This window comes from Aotus nancymaae, unplaced genomic scaffold, assembly GCF_030222135.1.
Source record: "Aotus nancymaae isolate 86718 unplaced genomic scaffold, 86718_ANA_hifiasm-v0.15.2.pri h1tg000076l, whole genome shotgun sequence".
Classification (NCBI taxonomy): Eukaryota; Metazoa; Chordata; class Mammalia; order Primates; family Aotidae; genus Aotus; species Aotus nancymaae.
In genome coordinates, this window is record NW_026988491.1 from 10526301 (window position 1) to 10548368 (window position 22068).

The 22068-nt window shown below is 39.5% G+C and overlaps 1 protein-coding gene across 28 annotated transcripts in view; it reads right to left on the bottom strand.

Moving 5' to 3' along the window:
- Positions 1-22068, bottom strand: part of RBFOX2 (RNA binding fox-1 homolog 2) — a 290265-nt gene that overhangs the window by 156263 nt on the left and 111934 nt on the right. The gene's annotated exons all lie outside the window — the stretch shown is intronic.

A 22068-nucleotide genomic window follows, 5' to 3' on the forward strand; every position in this document is an offset into this window, starting at 1 on the left:
TCTCTGTATTTGCCTTCAGGGAATCTCTCTCTGTAATTCTACTTCTAGAAACACAATCACCACTCACAAAGATTATTGCAAAAGACAGGGATGGGTGGGGTCAGTAATAAACCACCAGCACCAGTTTCTAGTGCTAGATATAAATTAGTTTAAGATGAGTTCTTTAAACATGAGTGAAACAATCAAAAAACTCTGCCCTCTAATATCAAGGCGAGTGAGCCAAGCTTCCCCTATGCTCCAATTCTGGAGCCTCTTGCAGAAGCCAAGCACGCACACAGAACCTGCTCGAGCCCACATTCCTTTCACACAATGTCTGCTTGACACTACTATTCTTTGTCATTTTACCACCAATAATTCTCAATATTACAAGATTTTAAAACACAGGAAAACTTAGATATAAAACTGAATATGCTTTTCATCTTTTTTATTACTATTGCCCTAGTTCAGATGAACATAGCCTAGCTTCTGAAGGAGTCAAGTGGATCATGAGCTCCTAGCATGATACACATACTTTACTAACCACACAGACAGGCTAAGGTACACGGCCTGGCTTTAAATTCTAGATCTAGAAGACTATCGTGATGGCCTGGGGAAATTTTCCAACCTGTCCAGGCTTCTGTTTCCTCAACCAAAAAATAGGTGTAATACTCCTTTCGGAGGTGCTGTAACGATGTAACTATGTAAACCATCTGCCATGTTCCTGATGACCACCAGGATTTCTAATTTCTAATTTTAGTTCAGTTCAAACATTTATTAAGTGCCTCCTATATGCCAGGCAAGTTTCATTCATTACACCCAGTGGTGAACAAGTATCAAATAACCTATCCTATGGTTTTTATTCAGAAAACAATAGAATTATTCCCCATATTCTAATGCTAATACCAATGCCCATGCTTGGTCCCTGATTCCCTGACCCATTTCTCCATGTTCAAACCCAAAAGCACACCCCAGTGGTGAATGAGGTCCTTTCTCTGGGGCCTGTTGTTTGTAATATGACATTGACCACCTCTGCAGGCTACTACTCCAATCATATCTCCTTTCCACATCTTCCAGGGTGGAGATCTAACATCTTGTCTTGGCCCATCTATTTTTGGCCATGGAGTCTTTTGCGTAAGTACCTGGCACACAGTAGGTGCACTAAACATTCTCAAAGGGTAATATGTTTTGAGGAATATTCCACTCCTTCCACTCATTAAAGAAAAAACAAAACAAAATAAAAAGCAAACAAAAACCACCTTCCAGCTGCCTCAGGGTTTTGAGTCCCCCTCAAGACATGTTGAAACAGCTCCTTTCTCTTTATAAAATCTCCAAGTAAGGTCTACAAGTCTCACACTCAAGGTAGGCCCCATGCAGGTACTTTGACTCTCCCTACCTAATATTTCCCACTATATGTGCTCTGGGCTTAATTACCTGCCATAGTGGGGTTTCTTTCTCTTAGGGTAGAAATAGAATCACTTTTCCTTTACTTCCACACTAGACACATGCTTTCCACGGAAGAGCCTTTTCTCTCCTCCCACTTTAAACTCCCACTTCATTTAAACTTGGAGAGGTGGAGCAGGTATTCATCTTGGCCTCACCCAAACCTTTTATTTTTCTTTACATAGAACCTCTCTGCTTCTTCTGAAGGCAAGATTACCACATTTCTAGTAAAAAAGAGGAGTAAGAACTTCTAAGTCTGAAACTGAGCCTGTTTTCAAAATAAAAAAGGAAAATAAATCTTGACTTTCCATAAACTGTTACTTAGACTCTTTTATATGTCCATAATCAGTTTTTATACACCACTTTCCTCTCTAGTTTCACAGCTCCTGCCCTAAATCTTAAGTCAGATCCCTATACTATACTCTAAATAACTATATTACAATTACAGTGATAAGAGATTAGTTTTTCAAACTCTTTGAAGAGTCTTACTATTACTGACTCTCATTCATTCTTTTTTTTTTTTTTTGAGACAGGGTCTCATTCTGTAGCCCAGGCTGGAGTTCAGTGGTGTGATCTTGGCTTATCGCAACCTCTGCCTCAAGCGATCCTCCCACCTCAGCCTCTAGAGTAGCTGGGACCACAGGTGCACACCACCATGCCTCGCTAATTTTTTTTGTATTTTTGGTAGAGACGGGGTTTCACTATGTTGCCCAGGTTGGTCTCTAACTCCTGACCTCAAGCAATCCACCTGCCTGGGCCTCCCAAAGTGTGGGATTACAGGCATAAGCCACTATGCCCAGCCGGCAGTCATTCATTCTTAACCAAGTATCAATAAAATAAATACAATGAAATTTTGGATCTTCATATTGTCACTTTATAGTGTTATCGTTTAATCAAGTTTGGGATAGGATAAAGATAAAAGACATACCCTGCAGCAAAGCAGGAGAAAAATACCAAGAAAAGAAACCCTCAAAATAAAGTAAGAAAAGTTTAAATATGTCACAAAAACTCTGAAACTAGCTCTAAAATTCCTACAGATGGAACCATTATAAACTTATTTGGAACTAAAGGAAGAGCTTGTAAATTCCTACTATAAACGCATCCGTTCCTTTTCTGATCATAATCTTTAAAATTAGGTGGTCAGTCTGGTCCACCAACTCTTCTGGTATGTTTCCTTTATGAATACATACAAAAACCAAAAACCCACAGGGAAGCTAAGCTATCTTTTTTATTCATGCTCCTGCATGTTCACATTTTTCTACCTTAAAAAAAAAAAAAAAAAGAAAGAAAGAAAGAAAAGAAAGGGAAACAAAGTGGTAGGAGAAAAAAAGATTTCTTTCCAATTATCAAAGTCAAATAAGTAAAGTTATGCTTTATAGCTATGTACAATCCACATTAAGGGACAAAAAGGTGTAAAAACTCCACACTATAAAGAGACTCTAAAACGAATCAGAATCTTATACACGGAGATTAAAATGCATACATATTTCATTCTATCAGGAGAGTATGTTATCAGACTGTGTGACTTTACTCTGAAGCTTATCAGCCTATCTATTAATTCAGAGGAGAAAATCCATCAATTTGAGCATTGAAGAAAGCCTTCTGAGGAGGGCCCACGGAGGAAGTTTCTGGCATGCTTGCTTCTGAGAAAGAAAAATCAGATTATCTGGGACAGCAATATAGGTATTGTCAATAATTCTAACCTTGCATCCTGAATTCCTACTTTTCAAAAATGCTAGATTTTGCAAGGTGAAGAGTATGGTGGGCAGAAAGGATGTGGAGCCACATTTTAGATTCTCTGCCTCTGACTCCAATAATTCAAGAGGCTACTTGTTTTTGTTGTTGTTGTTGTTTGTTTGTTTTTGAGATGGAGTCTTGCTCTGTGGCCCAGCCTGGAGTGCAGTGGCATGATCTCTGCTCACTGCAACCTCTAACTCCTGGGTTCAAGCGATTCTCCTGCCTCAGCCTCCCAAGAAGCTGGGATTACAGGTGCGTATCACCACATCAAGCTATTTTTTGTGTTTTTTAGTAAAGAAGGGGTTTCGCCATGTTGGCCAGGATGGGAGGCTACTTGTTTTATATGAGTTTCTCTGTGGTTATTAGAGGACAGTGGGGAGAAGTAGGTATACCTGGGGAGCCAGCACAATTTTTCAAAAATGTACCTGAGAAATCAGGCACTGAAAATTTTTCAAATGACATCTGAGGCAACCCTCTATACATAATTTATATTCCTATCATTTTCTGGACTGGTAGAGACAATGCAGACTCACCATAACAACACTAAGCTAGAGAAATGAGATGTATGAGTATTGTCTATGAATCTGACTTAAAAACAAAAATTTGAAAGAATGAGGCTCTTTTTCTCTCACTTACTCTCAGCTTAAAACAGCAGGGATTCCCACAGGGCAATCTCTAATAGAATTCTGCTACTCAAATGTGACAGGGACCAGCATCGGCAGAATGAGCATCAACTGGGAGCTCCTTAGATTTGAAGAATCTCAGGCCCCACCCTAGACGTACAAACTCAAAATCAAATTATAACAAAAGCCCCAAGTAATTCTCAGGCACACTGAAATCTGAAAAGCCGGTCTAGATGGAGGCAGTGGCCACATGTAGCAGCAGTGACTCATGGGAGAAGGGGTAGATATGGTTGCCACTTTCCAGTTAGGGAATGTAAATCACTGTGGAAGACAAAAGAGGGAACATTCCTCTCCTACTTGCTGATTTCAATGTAAAACCACCAGCAACTACTATTTACTCAGAGCATATTATGTACCACAACTATGCATACATTATCACACTGCATCTTCACAATATCTCTGTAAGACAGGCCCTATTATCTTTTTCACAGATCAAAGGAAATTTAGGGCCAAAGTGGTTACATAATACAGTCATGGTCTCACAGCTAGTGAATAAAGGGACAAAAGTTCAATACTAGTTTTTAAGACTCTGAGATCGTTTTCACTAAAACATACTTATTCACTGAGGAAACTGAATCAAGACTGGAAAAAAATCACTGAAAAACTTACCTTGGATATAACCTTGCACTCTATCTCTGCCCATTACCAAGACTTTAAATAACAAATGAAGCCAGATGTGGTGTTGTCAGCCTATAATCCTAGCTTCTCAGGAGGCTGAGGCGGGAGGGTTTCTTTGAGCTCAGAAGTTTGAGATCAGCCTGGGCAACATAGTGAGACTCTTATCTCAAGAAAAAAGTGAAAAACAACAACAAACGACAAATAATAGGGTTTGGGAGTTGGTGTACACATACTGTACATAAGTTTCCAATGGCTGTGCACTGGCCAAAACACTGCTATTATTGATATCATTAAGAGAATAGACCCAGAAACTTGTGTGAACGGTGGTTACTTTCTATGATGTCTAAAACAAGCTCCAGATATATACAAGGAGAAAGGGGTCCATCTCAAAGCTAGCCTCTTAGAAAAGGGAAACAGGTGATTTCTAAGAGCTCTTACTCCCAGTCTATTAGGAAACCCAGAGCTACTATCCCCAAAACCGAAAACTGCATTATCTTGGCCAGGCACAGTGGCTCACACCTGTAATCCCAGCACTTTGGGAGGCTGAGGCAGGCGGATCACTTGAGGTCAGGAATTCAAGACCAGCCTAGCCAACATGGTGAACCCCGCCTCTAAAAAGCAAGCAAACAAACAAAAAATTAGCTGGGTATGGTGGTGCACCTGTAGTCTCAGCTACTCAGAAGGCTGAGGCAGGAGAATCACTTGAATCCTGGAGGCAGAGGTTGCAGTGAGTTGAGACTGCATCACTGCAATCCAGCCTGGGCAACAGAGTGAGACTCTGTCGAAAGAAAGAAAGGAAAGAAAGAGGGGAGAGGGGAGAGGGGAAAGGGGAAAGAGGAAAGGAAAGGAAAGGACAAACGAATGAACAAGAAAACTGCACTATCCTAAGAGATCTTTCTTTATTGTTTCAATCATACTCTCAAATAACTTCCCTTACTTCTAACTAACTTGCTCTAGTATCTCCTCCACTACAATTTTTGACTTCATGAAGTCCTCCCATCTCAACCACTTTTTCATTATCTACCTACTCTGGTTCTGCACCTCCTTTGTCCAACTTTGATGCCGTGTTCCATAATTATAATCTCTCCCTTGCAAATACCCTCAACATTTGTCCTCTCCATCACTGCCACCTGACAAAACTCCAATCCTGGTTAAATGCAATTATCTGCATTTTCTAGTACCTATGCCCAATCAGCTGAATGTTGCTGGAGAAAAATTACATAACCAAGCTGACTGACCTCACTATATATTTATGATCACAAACCTCAAATGGACACTCAATGATGCCAAGTAATCCTACCAAAGCTGCGCTTGTAAACTTTCCTACTCCCCAAAATGACTATTCTTGCTTCTCCTCAAACCTCCTTCATTTGCTCTTCACTACTCACTATCAGCTAATTTTCTTCTTTTATTTTTTTAACTGTTGGTTTTGAGACAGGATCTCACTCTGTCACCCAGGCTGGAGTGCAGTGGCACGATCATGATTCACTGCAGCCTTGACCTCCTGGGGGCAAACTATTCTCCCACTTCAGCCTCCCAAGTGGCTGGAACTACAAGCACATGCCACCATGCTCAGCTAATAAAAAAAAATTGTAGAGAAGAGGTAGGTCTTGCTATGTTGCCCAGACTAGTCTTGAACTCCTGGCTTCAAGCAATAATGCCCCAGCCTCCCAAAATGCTGGGATTACAGCCATAAGCCACTACACACAACCTCTTAGCTAATTTTCTATCTAAATATGTCATTTTAAATGAGAAGCATTCAGACAATCTCTTATCACTAAATCTAATGTCTTATAATAAGTAAATGCCTAAATGAACCCTAATTTTTTCAATTCTCCTTTGACTCCTCATCTTCCTCCAGCTACCTGCTATTTCCCTGCTCACCCACTTCAGGGTAAATAATCTTGAAAAAGTTGTTGTCTATACCCGTCTCCATTTCTTCACCCCTCAATTTCTTCAATCTACTCAAAACAAAGTTTACAAGCCCTCCACTCCTTTAAATCAACTTATCAAGGTCTACTACTTCCACTTTCAGCTGACCTCTTAGCAGGATTCAACAAAGCTGACAACCTACTTAAACATTCTCTTCTTCTAGCTTCTGATATATTACAATGTCGCTTTTTTTGTTGTTGTTTTTTCATGCATCACCGGTTATTCTGTTTCAGTATTTCTTTTTTTTTTTTTTTTTTTGAGGCGGAGTTTTGCTCTTGTTACCCAGGCTGGAGTGCAATGGCGCGATCTTGGCTCACCGCAACCTCCGCCTCCTGGGTTCAGGCAATTCTCCTGCCTCAGCCTCCTGAGTAGCTGGGATTACAGGCACGCGCCACCATGCCCAGCTAATTTTTTGTATTTTTAGTAGAGACGGGGTTTCACCATGTTGACCAGGATGGTCTTGATTTCTTGACCTCGTGATCCACCCACCTCGGCCTCCCAAAGTGCTGGGATTACAGGCATGAGCCACTGCGCCCGGCTGTTTCAGTATTTCTTTATAGCTTCTCCTTTGGCAATTCTCTAAAAGGGCAGTGTTCTTTGGAGTTCATCCTGAGTCATCTTCTCTCTCTGAGTTGTCTCATCCATTCCTATCACTTCAAATATCATCAACATGTTAATAACTATCACGTTATATCCTTAGCAGAGACCTCGTCCCATGCTCCAGTATGACTATTCAGCTGTCACACAAGCATGTCAAATTCAACATGCCCAAAACTGGGTCTTTAATTCTCCACCATCACCACCCTTGAAACCCCTGGCACTACCTGACAATTAAGAAAGCCAGAAACCCTTCCCTCACCCCTCATCCCTCACATCAGCCTACAGCAAGTTGTGTGTGTGACTTCACTTGATCTCCACTGCCACCACCTTAACCCAAACCACCATCATCTCTTTCCTGAGTATCACACTAGTTCCCCGCTACTTCAATTGTTGCTCCCTTCCAAAATACTCATCACACAGTAGCCAGAGAAACTTTGTGAAACAAACACCAAATCATATCACTCTCCTGCTTCTATGGCATCACATTACATTTTCTTTTCTTTCCAAACTCCTTATGATGGTCTTTAAGGCCTTATGTGACCTGCTAGGTACCCACCTCTCCAATCTCACTTCATATCATATCTCCGCTCAATCACTGTTCTAAAGACACTCATCTTGTGTCAATTCCTCTCCTGCACACCCCTTCATTCCCTCTTTTTGAAATCCCTCCTCATTCTACCTTCATTCTTTGCAAGCCTGGCTCCTTCTTATCTTTTAGATATCAGCTTAAATATCACTTCCTCAAATAAAACTCTCCAGACTACTCTATCTAGTTGGAGGTTTTTCCCCACAAGTCCATACTCTCTGTTAATGTGCCCTATTTGTTTTATTCCTAGCAGTTAGCAAAATCTTTAATTATTTATGCATTTCTTTGTTTGTTTGTCACAGATTGCTCCATTAGAAAGTAATGTTTTGTGTATGTCAGATACAATTGAGATCTTCTACTATGGAACATTTTATCCTTTGAGTTTTTGTTAGGGAAGGTCAAAGTTTTTTGTAGGAGTTTCTGGCACTCAGGCAACTGTCTAACCAAGTCCTATAAATAAAGTTAGAGTGCTACTAATTTCACCCTATTTACCAAAAGGACTCACAGCTTTGCCACAGATACAAACCATAAATAAATGCTGGTATCAATGGCTTTAGAATGCTATGCTTTGAAATAACTGTAATGTCAATATGAAAAGGCAGTTCCAATTTAATAATTTACTTTAACCTAATCTGATAATCTACATTACAAATTGTGTCCCTTTCAAAACTAAAAATTTATTCTTCTCAGCACTATAAAATAATAGCATACTAGTTCAAGGTCTACTCTAATCAAGCTTGCTATATTTAAGTTAGTTAATTACAGTCTAGAACTATGTCATCTAACATACAGCCAGTTGTCACATGTGGTCTGAATTTAATTAAAATTAAAAGTTTAGTTAATACTAGCCACATGTCAAATGCTCAAGAACTACATGAGGATAGTGACTATCAGAACAGATAGGGCAGACAAAGAACATTTCTATCATCACAGAAAGTTCCATTAGACAGAGCTGTCCTAGAACATGGTAATAACCAGGAAGCAAAAAGGCCCTCTAAGTATCCAGAATTCCAAAACATTCATTCCAAAATTTTCAACTGGAGGAAAACTCCAGCAGGCCTTCTCTCTGAATCTATTTATTTTTATTTTAGAAATATTTCTGTCCTGGTTATCTGGCTGATTGTCCACCAAAAATTTACAAAGCAAATTAAGACAGGGAACTGGGAAGCAGTGGGGAATAAATACCAGAGGAAAAAGGAACACTATGTTAGAGGCAGCCAACATAGGAAACAAGAAAGTTGAAGAGAAAAAAAATCTAAAAAGCAGGCAAAATAGATAGATGATATGTGTCAAAATGGTTTCACTTAGTAAGGCAAAACCAGCAAAAGCTCCTAAAATATTAGTCTTTTATATTCCTAAAAATAACTGATGTTGATAATTATGTTAAAACCATTTTAAAATGCTCACTATTTTACTGTTAAGAAGAAATATATTTTATGGTTACACAACACAATTTAGAAGGATTGTTTCCAAAATGACTGAATCTTAAACATCTTGGTCCTTAAAGAAGGGAAAATCCTCTCAGCTAGTTAGGATATTCAACCATCAAGAAGAGAAATATTCTGCACAGTCACATTTAGGAGTTCAGTTCCATTAATATGAATGAAGGCTGTTTACAGAGCAGGTATAGATATGAAAGTTAAGACAACATTTTTCTGTTTAAAAAAAAAAAAAAAGACTTTTCTGTTTAATGAATTATGGCTTATCCATACAGTGAAACACTGAACAGTAGAGCCTTGGAAAGGGGGATGAGGAAGCTCTTAAAACACCATTATGAAATATTCTAATAGAGTCATGCACTGCATAACAATGTTTCAGTCAATGATGGACCACATACGCCACGGTGGTTCCGTAGGATTATAATATCGTATTTTTACTGTGCCTTTTCCATGCTTAGATATGTTTAAACATACAAATACTTGCCACCGTGTTGCAATTGCCTACAGTATTCAGTATAGTAACATGCTGTACTGGTTTGTAGCCTAAAGGCATTAGGCTGTACCATATGACATATAGTTAGGTATACATCTAGGTTTGTTTAAGTACTTTCTATGATGTTTTCACAATGAAGTCACCTAATGACACATTTCTCAGAACATGTCCTTATCATTAAGGCATGCATACTGCATATATCATTAAGTGAAAAAAGAAAGCCTTAGCAATGGCTTTTAAACCAGTGGTTTTTAAAATGGGAGGAAAAGGAGGAATTACATATAAGAAGTAAAAAACACTCAACTGCCTACAGCAGAAAGACACTGGGGACTCAAGACAGCAATGGGAGAACAACTTTTCACAATATGACCATTTTGTACTTTTTAAAAATTAACTTATATAAATGTTATTTATTCAAAAAACAATAATCTTACATTTTATAAAAGTGAGTCCTCTATTCCCCAAAAATGTGTAATCTAATGACTTACCCAGGCTTCAAAAAAACTAAAGAAAAAAAATCACACTTTTTCCTTTACCAATGATCAGATACATTTCACAGATACTTTATTCTTACTTAAAACCTCTTTCTATGGCCTGGCATGGTGGCTCATGTCTGCAATCCCAGCACTTTGGGAGGCCAAAGTAGGCAGATCTCTTCAGGTCAGGAGGCCAGCCTGGTCAACAGAATGAAACCCCAACTCTACTAAAAATACAAAAATTAGCTGGGTGGGGTGGCACACACCTGTAAGCCTAGCTACTCGGGTGGTTGAGTCACAAGAACTGCTTGAACCTACAAGGTGGAGGCTGCAATGAGCTGAGATCATGCCACTGCACCTGGGTGACAGAATGAGACACAGTCTCCAAAAAAAAAATAAAAACCCAAAAACAGAGAACAAAACTCATTCTGTACCATTTGAATTTCCATTTCCAACAAACTATAATCAATTTTGGAAGAAAACTCAAAGTTGAACTTAAAATGGAAACTGCAATGATCTTTGTCATTATCTTGTATTATTTAGCTTTTAAAAAAAATCTTTGCATAAAGGTATATACATTTCAAGAAAAAAACATCTTGTTGGAAAACATGGCAAAGACTAGTTGAAAATATCCCAGGAAAGCTGCAGAATGGTCTTCTCTACCATGTGGGAGATAAGGTTGGGTCACTCTGATAGGCCCTGGAACTGAGAATGCTAGTGGCTTCCCAATATCCTCTCTTCCCTTCTTCCTTAGTAGCAAAACCCCAGTTTTCATTTTAGCACATTACTATACACACTCTCCCCAGAAAAGGACTGCATCTTCCATCCTCCACTACAGTTAGGTATGGCCCTAAGACTAATTCTGACCAATGAGATATAAGCAAAAATGTTACATGGAACTTCCTGGAAGTTTTCTTAAGCTGGAGGAGGGGTAACACCCCTCTTTTATTCCTCTCAAACTGCTTTGTGGAAAGGGGAAAATGATGGCTGGAGGATAGCAATCATCTAGGCCCATCCTACAGACAGAGAAGCAAACAGCAGTAAGGATCCTAGATCTGTAGTAACCACAAAGCACCATATCACCCTGGACTGCCTAATTCCAGACTTCTTTTTTATGAAAGACAAATGAATCTCTCTCTTGTTTAAGACTCTTTGTTTCTTTGTTGGGAGGAGGAGACTGTTATATGCTAAATTTAATCCTAAATGTTTTCAACAATAAAAATCAAAACTCAATTTCTTTTTCTTTCTTTTTTTTTTAAAAGACAGACTCTTGCTCTGTCGCCCAGGGTGGAGTGCAGTGTCATGATCTAGGTTCACGGCAACCTTCACCTCCCAGATTCAAGTGATTCTTTTGCTCAGCCTCCCAAGTAGCTGGGATTACAAGCACCCATCACCATGTCCAGCTAATTTTTGTATATTTAGTGGAGGCGGGTTTTTTGCCATGTTGGCCAGGCTGATCTTGAACTTCTGACCTCAAGGGATCCGCCTGCCTCAACCTCCCAAAATGCTGGGATTACAGGTGTGAGCCACCGTGCCTGGCCCAAAACTCAATTTCACTTGAAACAACAGAAAGCTTTATGCACATCAACAGTGTGCAAATTTGATGACTAAAGCAGAGACTGTTGAATCTTGAAATGTCTAGGCAGGAAGTTTAGGCCAAAAAGTCAATTGGTGTATCACTCTGATCAACTATCCATAACTATTCCACATTAAAATGATAGAAATAAAATTTTAACTTAATCATTCTTGAATTCATAATGAGAAAAAGTCAAATATGTATACTCTCAGTTTCTTCATCTGAAAAATGGAGTCAATAATGCCTACATTACAGACATGTCATGTCAAATTACAGACATGTCAAACTCAAATAGAGAACAAACGTTCTTCAACTTGCAAATGTGATTTTGTCCTTATAAACTCGTCAGTTGAAAATACAGTAAGTCAAAAATGCATTTAACACATCTAACCTACCAAACATCATAGCTTAGCCTAGCCTACCTTAAACATTCTCAGAACACTTACATTAGGTTACAGTTGAGCAAAATCATTTAATGCGATGCCTAAAGTGTTGAATATGTCATGTAATTTACTAAATATTGTAACAAAAGTGAAAAAATGGATGCTCGGATGGTTTCTACTGAATGAATGTTGGTTTCTACTGAATGTGTATTGCTTTTGTACCATTGTAAAGCCAGAAAACTGTTAAGTCAAACCATTCTAAGTTGTGGATAGTTCAACATCTATATGTTAAACTATTCATAAACAGAGCATTATATACTATCGTCATCATTACAATTACCACCACAATAGCCCACTGGTAAATATGAGTAATAAAACAAAGAAGATCAGATGAAAGCTATTACATAGGTAGAAACTTGGGTTTGGGGCTCAAGGAATTCAGTCAACTTGTCAAGTCTCTTTTACCAAATTTCTGATCTTGCTGTCTTTCAGAAAATCATTATATCAGGCTTGGTGCAGTGGCTCATGCTTCTAGTTGCAGCTACTCAAGAGGCCAAGAGAGCATCACTTGGGACCAGGAGTTTGAGACTAGACTAAGCAACACAGCAAAACCCAGTCTCTTAAACATACATACATATATACATATGAAAAATATAAATTACATCAGGAATTTCAGTTTCCTTCTTTAAAGTATGGGGGAAAGAAGGGAGTTGAGAGGTTGTAAGGGGAGAAAAACAACAACAGTTGTAAAAGGCTTCAAGTAATTAGGAAATAAGATACATATAAAATATATAACCCTGTTCTAGGATTTCACAAGTTGTCAAAAGGTAGTACAACAAGTTTAAAAGTACTGCTAGCAATATTTTTCTTCATTGAAAAGAAAAATACTAAATAGAAATATAGTTTCTATTTAGTGTAAGGCCGGTTGCCTCGCCGGGAGCATGGATGCACAACCCCCCTGCCTCACTGGGAGCTGGGACACACCCCCTTCCCTCACCGGGAGCTTGGACACACACCCCTGTCCCCCCACCGGGAGCCCGAAAAAAGCCCCACCAGAACCTACCCGATACCATTTTGTCCCATCCGGGCCCCACTCCCCGTCATTTTGTCCCATCTGGGCCCCACTCACCTTGGGCAAAACCAATCAAATGCCTCCACTCCCTATAAAACCCCACATCTCAGAGGAGTCCGAGCGACTTCTCCGGCCCCTCCTGTGGGACCGCAAAACCTCACCCAGGAGCCTGAATAGATTCCTTCGCATTGGATTTTTTCGTGCTGGCCTCAGTTTCTTCATCTTAAACTCAGCGAGAACAGACCTTACACTTAGTATGCAACAATCTATCATTAAAAGCACAATGTCTTTAAGGAATAAGGATAATGTGTGAGTCCCCCTGTTGGAGTGCAATGGCACAATCTCAGCTCACTGCAACCTCCGCCACCCGGATTCTAAGCGATTGTCCCGCCTCAGCCTCCTGAGTAGTTGAGATTACAGGCACAAGCCACAAATCTGGCTAATTTTTTTGTATTTTTAGTAGAGACGGGTTTTGCCATGTTGGCCAGGCTGGTCTCAAACTCCTGACCTCAGGTGATCTGCCCACCTTGGCATCCCAAAGTGTTGGAATTATAGGCGTGAGCCACCATGCCCAGTCTTACTTTCTTTCTAGGCTGAAAAGGAAGATAATTTTTAACCTGTACATAAAGGCATAAACAATACAAATGGAGTCTATTTGGATGATAATCATATTATAAATATTTACTTAATTTCAACAAAGTAATGGGTTTTTGCTCTTTAAGCAAAATATACCTGAATCTCTTTAATTTTTTACCTAAAAATGATTTATCTTCCCCAGAATGTGTTTAAAGTTTGAAAAAAAGCCAATGAAGTCACTTCTTGAAGCCATTAACTCATCTTTGACACTACTTCTGGTGACTTTAATACACACACACACACATTGTACATGAGTCATACTGGTGCTGTGTTGTTCAATTCATTATATTTTGGAAAGTTATCTATGGTCAAATTAACTTTGAGAAACACGCTTTAAGCAATTTTACTGTTTGCCAAATTTGAGATTTTCGCAGACTTCTAACAGAATACTTAAATTAATAGATGCCTTTTTTTTTTTTTTTTTTTTTTTTTTTTTTTAAATTTCACATATACTCATAGGAAGAAAACAAGCTATACAGGGGTGTCAGAGATTGGCCAGCTGACAGGCAGACAGATGCCAAGAATGTGCTCCACAATTTAAAGGGCTACAATCAGGATAACAGAAGTGTGACAAACAGACTCAGAAAGCTTAAGGGTTTTTGTTTCCCAAAAGAAATAGCAATGGAAGAGACACCATTGCCCATTTGTATACCTTTCTGTTCTGAACAGCCAAATGCAAGCTGTTTTACTGTGTGAGATTTCTGGAGAATTAGAACTACTTCCACTTCCCTGGGTGATTCACTTGTAATGCCAACTTGAGTCTGAATGCATGTGAAGGAGTTTGAGGGTTTTTTGAACTAGCAGAAAAAGCTGAAATAACATTATTTTCTGAGAAGGTAATCTATACAAATCCACTGGGCTAGACCATTCTATCCCTTATCTAAGCAATGGTTGCAACATCAAAGTGTTCCTAAAAGTTAGTACATGCCAAAGTCTATAAACTTATTTTCAGGCAATGACTTTACTTTTAATAACATAAATGAGTTCAGTGGGAATTATTTTAATTATTTCTGAAACCATTTATTTTTAGTAAATATAATAGTCCCCCCACCCACCCCACCCCACATGGAAAGCTACAACCATGCCAACACTTTTCTAGGAGGAGATAAAACCCTATTTATAGACCTATCAGTTGCTCCTTGCTTAGGTTGTAACATAGTTTCCACTTTAGGCCTGATATGACCTCCTGTGACTTCTCTGGTCTCTAACAATGTTCCTTTCATCCTGAAGTTTCCCACATTTATCTTTATCTCCACAGGTACTTAAATTAAGCTACTATGGGCTGGGAGAAGGGAGAAGGAAAGAATCTCCTTTTTAAAAAGCCATCTCCTACAGAAGAGTTTTAGGTAGATTTCAGGAACTTAAAAAATGAAAGACAGGAGTTCTTAACTTGGTGGGCTTTTTTGGGAGAGAGCCTCATAAATATTCAATAATCATCAGGAATACTGCTACACAGTAATCAATGCATATGGAAAATGGACATGGCAATAAGGGCTATTGGTGTCTTAATCGGTGTCCGATTTATCTTAATGTTTTCCAACTTTTAAAACCCCAACAAGAGTAAAGGTATTTTAATATAGAGGATACTACATTCTCTAATCAAGGGAGCCAAAATATAAATAAATATAAGAAATTTTTCCTAAAAATTATGATCTCAGGGATTAAGTTATTATTACTGGTGTTGTTTACATTAGCTACTGGTATTTTTACACTCCTCACTTAAAATGCTAATCGGTGGAATCTCCCCTTCCCAATCTCGCCTATGACTCCATCAACAATTCTACAAGATGTAAGTACCTTACTCTAATGCAATGAGCCATTTTCAATTTCCTTTCACTAGCAGCAGTGGCATTACCCATATCCCATCTTACCCCAGCCCTTCCCCACTCCATACTCTGGATAAAATTTTTAATGCGCCCTGTTTTTACTGCTCCAGCAAATCCTAACCCCTTTCATCTCTGAATCCCAGTAACATTTGCTGTCGTTGGTTTACTCATTTTTTTTAATCTTAAATATACACTTCCTTTTTGTTAATTCCATGTTTGTAGGTCTTGTATCCTGAATGAGACTGTAAATTCTACTCAACTGTAAACACCTAGTGGACAATGACACATCTTACTCATCTCAGCATCACCAGTGTCATTCCAACTGACTGACATATAACAGGCACATAATAAACATTATGAAAATATTTGCTGAGGTGATCTGGATGGCAGAAACAGTGTACTGTGCATACTTCTCTTATATGAATCTCTCAGAGCACACCACTAAGAAAGCCCAACATTATGTGGGCTTATATAGAGCTAAATCACAAGCAATACCTGAACAGAGGAAGAGAGAAGTATGAGCATTAATTAATGCCAACCCATCTTTCATTAGATTCCCATCACCATTCTCAGGAGCTAAAAGAGATAATGAACACAGGATGTGCCAAGTGATGGAGCAAACAATAACATTTCCTCACCCCAAGAAAATTCTTCCACCTTTTCCATCTACCTATATCTTACTTATCCTTTAAGGCTTACCTCTTCCTGTTCACCCCAATTCACAGTGAAATCGCCTAACTCTCCAATACCTGAGGATGAGTACCTATTTATCATTTTCACTTACAACAAGGTATGGATCTAAAGTTTAACAAAAATAATATGAAATAAACACCAGTAAAAGTTGCCTGATTGCAAAAGTTGGCAAACACCAGGAAATACTTCTCTTAATTTTTTTTTTAGTTATTAAATTATCATATAAAATGTATTTCCCATTTTAAAAGAAGACATATGGTTTTTCTGGGGTGATCTGAGCTGACGCATAAGCATGGATGATCAAATAAAACTCTCAAGATCATACCCCAGAGGCAGCATGGCACTGAAGAACGAAGTTAGGTTTGAAAGTGAAACAGACCTACAAATTGCCAAATCATCATTCATTAGCAGTGACCTTGAGCAAGTACTTTAACTCCTCTTAACCTGTTTTGTCATCTACAAATGCAGAATTAAGATAAAAATTAGAAATAAGGCCGGGCGCGGTGGCTCACGCCTGTAATCCCAGCACTTTGCGAGGCCAAGGCGGGTGGATCACGAGGTCAAGAGATCAAGACCATCCTGGTCAACATGGTGAAACCACGTCTCTACTAAAAATACAAAAAAATTAGCTGGGCATGGTGGCGCACGCCTGTAGTCCCAGCTACTCAGGAGGCTGAGGCAGGAGAATTGCCTGAACCCAGGAGGCAGAGGTTGTGGTGAGCCGAGATTGCGCCATTGCACACCAGCCTGGGCAACAAGAGCAAAACTCCGTCTCAAAAAAAAAAAAATTAGAAATAATGTACATAAAACACCTAGGCCAATGCCCCCTTAATAAATTTCACTTAATGGTTTTGTCTACTGTCATTTTTCTTAGGCTATAACAAATGACAAAAAATGATTTATTGGCAATCTGACATTTTTAGGCTTCTACTGTAATTTTTTAAAAATTGGAAACAATAAAATATCAATAAGAGCTCACCTTTAAAAAGTTACTTTCTCTGTGAATTTAAGAGTAAACCCTAGCCAGCTGCAATGGCTGACACCTACAATCCCACACTTTGGGAGGCGTAGGCAGGAAGGAAGATTGCTTGAGCCCAGGAGTTCAAGACCAGCTTGGGCAACATAGTGAGACCCTGTCTCTATTTTTAAAAAGTAAAATCTGCATGAAGAGAAACACAAAGTGTTCTGTTGGGTAAGATTAGGTATTAAATAAGATGGCTAGGATACAAGCAAAAAATAAAGCTCCTTAAGGGAGCATCTAACTGTGTGTGTGTCTGTGTGTGTGTGTGTGTGTGTGTGTGTATCCTGTTATTTCTATTATATATATATATATATATATCATTATAGTGATATTATATGTGTCTCTGTGTGTGTGTATATATAGAGGTAGGAGTAAATCGTGTGTGTGTATGTATATATCACACACATATGGTTTACTCCTACCTCTATGTGTGTTTATATATACACACACACACATACATACATATGGTTTACTCCTACCTGGAATTTCTATGATATTCATAAATCTATAGCTATATAGATCCATATCTATAAATCTATATAATTTATAGATATGGATCTATATGTTTCTATGATCTCTATATTTATAAATCTATATATCTATAGATATATTTCTATAATCTATATATCTATATATGTAGATTTATAGATATAGAGATCATAGAAACATATATGATCTCTATATCTATAGATACAGAGATACAAATGTAGATATCACTGACATTCCAGGTAAGGGTAAACCCAATATTGTAGTATCTATGTCATAGAAAAGCTATGGGTAAAGATTTTTTTTTTAACCTTATCAAAATTCTTTTCCTTCCTTAAACCAGGGATACTTACCTGACAATCACAAGCCAAAGGGAAAGAGAAAAAAATATATATCTGCTTGTCTGAGAAAACGGGGATGACGAAGGGGTGGGCAGAGCTGTCTATAAAGGATGGGAATTTCTTTACGGAAGAAGGAGAAAATTGACTGCTGCACCGTCTTCTTCTGCTACTTTCAGGTGATAGAGGAATGCCTAAGTCATTTATCTGCCCTGGTAGCAGGGCTGTTAAAGAGGAGACAGTAAGGTTCGGTCCTGGCTGTGAAGGACCGAATATAAAGTAAAAATGCTGTCAGGACTTCTAGGGCCTTTTTAGCCAGCCTAGTGGAATGGAAGAGTCTGGGCATTAGAGCCAGATGAGCCTTCCTAGCTAAGTGACCTTGGGCAAGTTGGACAGCCTCTCTAGCCTACACTTTTCTCATCTATAAAATTGGGTTAACAGCATTTGCCCTGCAGAGTCATAAGAATTAAATAAAGTAACAAATAAATAACAAGCTGCTTCAGAATAGGCACTCAATACAAGTTAAATGCTTTTCACCAAACCTCAGGCTAGTGATAAAACACCACTGGAATATATAGCGATATACCATACATGCCCATTTTCTCCTTTCCCTTTTTCTATCATTGTGCCTAAAGAGAATCAAGTCCAAAAAGAGAAAATAACTTTTCCAAGGTTACAATACTAGTTACTGGCAGACCTGGGGCTAAAAACCAGTTTCTGCAAGTTCAATGCAATGCACCTTGCCTCATCAGGAACAATCCCTTAGGGATGGGCTCTGAGAGTAGATGCAAACAAGAAAACAAGCTAACTGCAAGGTCCGCCACTCCCTGTGATTCAGATACCTAAGAGTTAAACATTCAGTCTCAGTTAAGGCTCCGGAATTGGCTGACTCCTTAGGCACTGAAATCCATTCCTCTATGTGATTGGTTGGTTCCCAAAGGGGTGGGGAAGAGGAAAAGGGAGAAGAATGTCACCCGATCCCCACGGGTAAACAACAGCAAGAGCTCTGCTCAGGTTTTCAACTAGATCTGTGAAATATTTCTGAACATTTGACCACCAAACTTGAAAAACTATAATTTTTGACCTCAATCAAAAAGGTTGTTTTGTAATGACTAGATCCTTAGTAATGCAACCTGGACAAATAAATGCAAAAGGACAGTTTAATATTTCTCTAGCACAAAATTAGTACCCAATGCTCGTGTGCTCTAGGTGCTTGAAATCGACACCGCCACCAACCCTCCTCCCCGCTTGCCATTACAGAGAGAAACCAGCCTGCTTGCTTCTATCCTACCATTTCACTCAAACGCTGCCATTTTGGAAACATGACAGGACTACACAATCACATTCTCTCCTCTGAGCCACATCCTTTAACAGAAGCCCCATCCTCTTGTAACTCTCTGTAATTATGTTAGCACACATGTGCAGGGCAGAGAGAAGGGAGGGTTTGGGGAGAGAGAAACCCAATACCCTGCCAAATCCATTGGGAAGTCCGCCCAAGTTATTAATCCAGGATGGGGCCACTTAACTAAATTAGTTGAGGCAATGCCCTTCAATTCTAGCTAGATTTTTTCCCCAGGGGGGAATGCAGGAAGGGTCTGCCTCCTCAAAATCTTATTACCCCAAACAACTGTTTTTTTCTTCAGAAGTTTCTCTCTCCCATTTCAAAGCTATATACAAAATACTTCTGTTTTATGCAGAGAATCAGAGAGGCAGCCGCTCTCCCCGAGTACACTACAGGGACTCCACATGACTAGTCAGTAAGGAGCTGCTGAAAAGTGCATTCCCTTTGTTCTTACAGCCACAACAAAATTTAATTTAATTTAATTTTTTTTTTTTTTTGAGACTGAGTCTCGCTCTGTCACGCAGGCTGGAGTGCAGTGGCATGATCTCCGCTTACTGCAATCTCTGCCTCCCGGGTTCAAGCGACTCTTGTCTCCTGAGTAGCTGGGATTTCAGGCGCACACCACCATGCCCAGCTAATTCTTGTATTTTTAGTAGAGAGAGGTGTCACCATGTTGGTCAGGCTGGTCTCAAATTCCTGACCTCGTGATCTGCTTGCCTTGGCCTCCTTAGACAAGGAAATTTTAAAGTCCCAGTTATGTAAACCAGGGTGAGAGATAAAGAACTAAAGTTAAACCAAAGAGAAAACCTCCTGCAGAATGACTAAAACCTTAAGTCCTTTTACAACCTGAGTCAGTACAGGAATCAGCTCCAGTTCACCTTAATAGTCCCAGAAACCAAGACGAAGCCATACCCTCTCCCAGGCCCACCCTGGAATTGAAAACAATGTGAAACTGTGGGACAGATCATCTCTCAGAAACTGTGTAGACTACAAATGACCTGAAACCCACTCTATACTCACTCATAGAGCAATGATTCCTCAATACTGAGCACAAGCAAATCAGCTCCAGGAAGTAAGTGGCAGAGGCTCCTTATGTCACCTCTTTGTCTCTATTCTTTAATCCCAAAGCCAAATTTAATCTAAATCATGTTACTAATGCCCTGTGCTAACACAGATGTCTCATTTATAAATCCTAGGGAACCTAAGTGACTTAGCTCTCTTTCACAGTAATGCTCAGCAAATTAACTACTCACGGAGGTTCAGTATGGTTATTAAAAACATAGGCTTCGGTATCAAGCCAACCTAGATTTAAATCCCTGTTCTACCACTTTCCAGCTCTATGACTTACATTTCTCTAAGGCCCAGTTTCTTCATTGGTAAAATATGGCTTCTCCCATCCACCTTATAGAAAGAATGGGTATTTGTTTGTGACAGGGTCTCACTCTGTCGCTCAGGTTGGGGTGCAGTGTCAGCTCACTGAAACCTCTGCCTCTGGGATTCAAGCAATCCCCTCACGCCTCAGCTTCCTGAGTAGTTGGGATTGCAGGCATGGGCCACCACACCCGGCTAATTTTTGTATTTTTAGTAGAGACGGGGTTTCGCCATGTTGGCCAAGCCAGTCTTAAACTCTCAGCCTCCCAAAGGGATAGGATTACAGGCATGAGCCACACCGCCCAGCCAGGAGAGTGGTTGTTAATAGTAATGAGGAGTGGGCCAGGCATGGTGGCTCACACCTGTAATCCCAGCATTTTGGGAGGCTAAGGCAGGTGGATCACCTGAGGTCAGAAGTTCGAGACCAGCCTGACCATCATGATGAAACACTATCTCTACTAAAAATACAAAAATTATCCAGGAATGGTAGTTCATGCCTGTAATCCCAGCTACTCGGGAGGCTGAAGCAGGAGGATCACTTGAGCCCGGGAGGCAGAGGTTGCAGCAAGCCAAGATCACGCCACTGCACTCTAGCCCAGGTGACAGAAAGAGATGCCATCTGAAACTTTTTTTAAAAAAAAAGGGTATTGAAAAGTGGATGGTATATGCATTTGTGCATCAGCATGGTAGTTGATGCATAGCAAGCATTCGGTACATAGTAGCTGCTACTATAAGTTATTATTAAGGACCACAAAACAACTTCTATAAAGGAATAACACGGCCATCTGACAACCTTATTAGCATTCCTGCACCTTACCCATCCCATCATAGAGTGGTAAACAGCATGAGAATGTCAAAAATTATTTAATGACTATATTGAGCAGCTGCTAGGTGACAGGGGAAAGGAGTGAAAGATACAACCTCTCCCTGTAAAGGAGCTCATGTGGGTAGGAAAAGACACAACAAAAAAGAAGGGGAGGAAGAGAAAGTACAGAAAAGGGTCTCAGTATGGAAATACTACCCAGCTTAAGTGTTCCACTGTGAAGGGGCTGGGTTTAGATCTTACAAATGCCAGACCCAAATGCCAGCAATTAGGGTCATGGGGCAGGAAAATGTCAGAAAGCAAGGCCCATTCCGGGGTTCTATACACTAAGAATGAGGAGAAGGAACAGTGAAAATGCATAGTGAGGGAAGGATTTTTATGTTTTCTCTTCACACTACACTAGGCAAAAATCATACCAGGCATAGAGCTGACAACCATGATCAAACATTTTCAGGAAGGAACTACAAGATGACTGCTTGTTAGGTCAGTGTAACAGTATTTTTTTTTTTTTTAAGCAA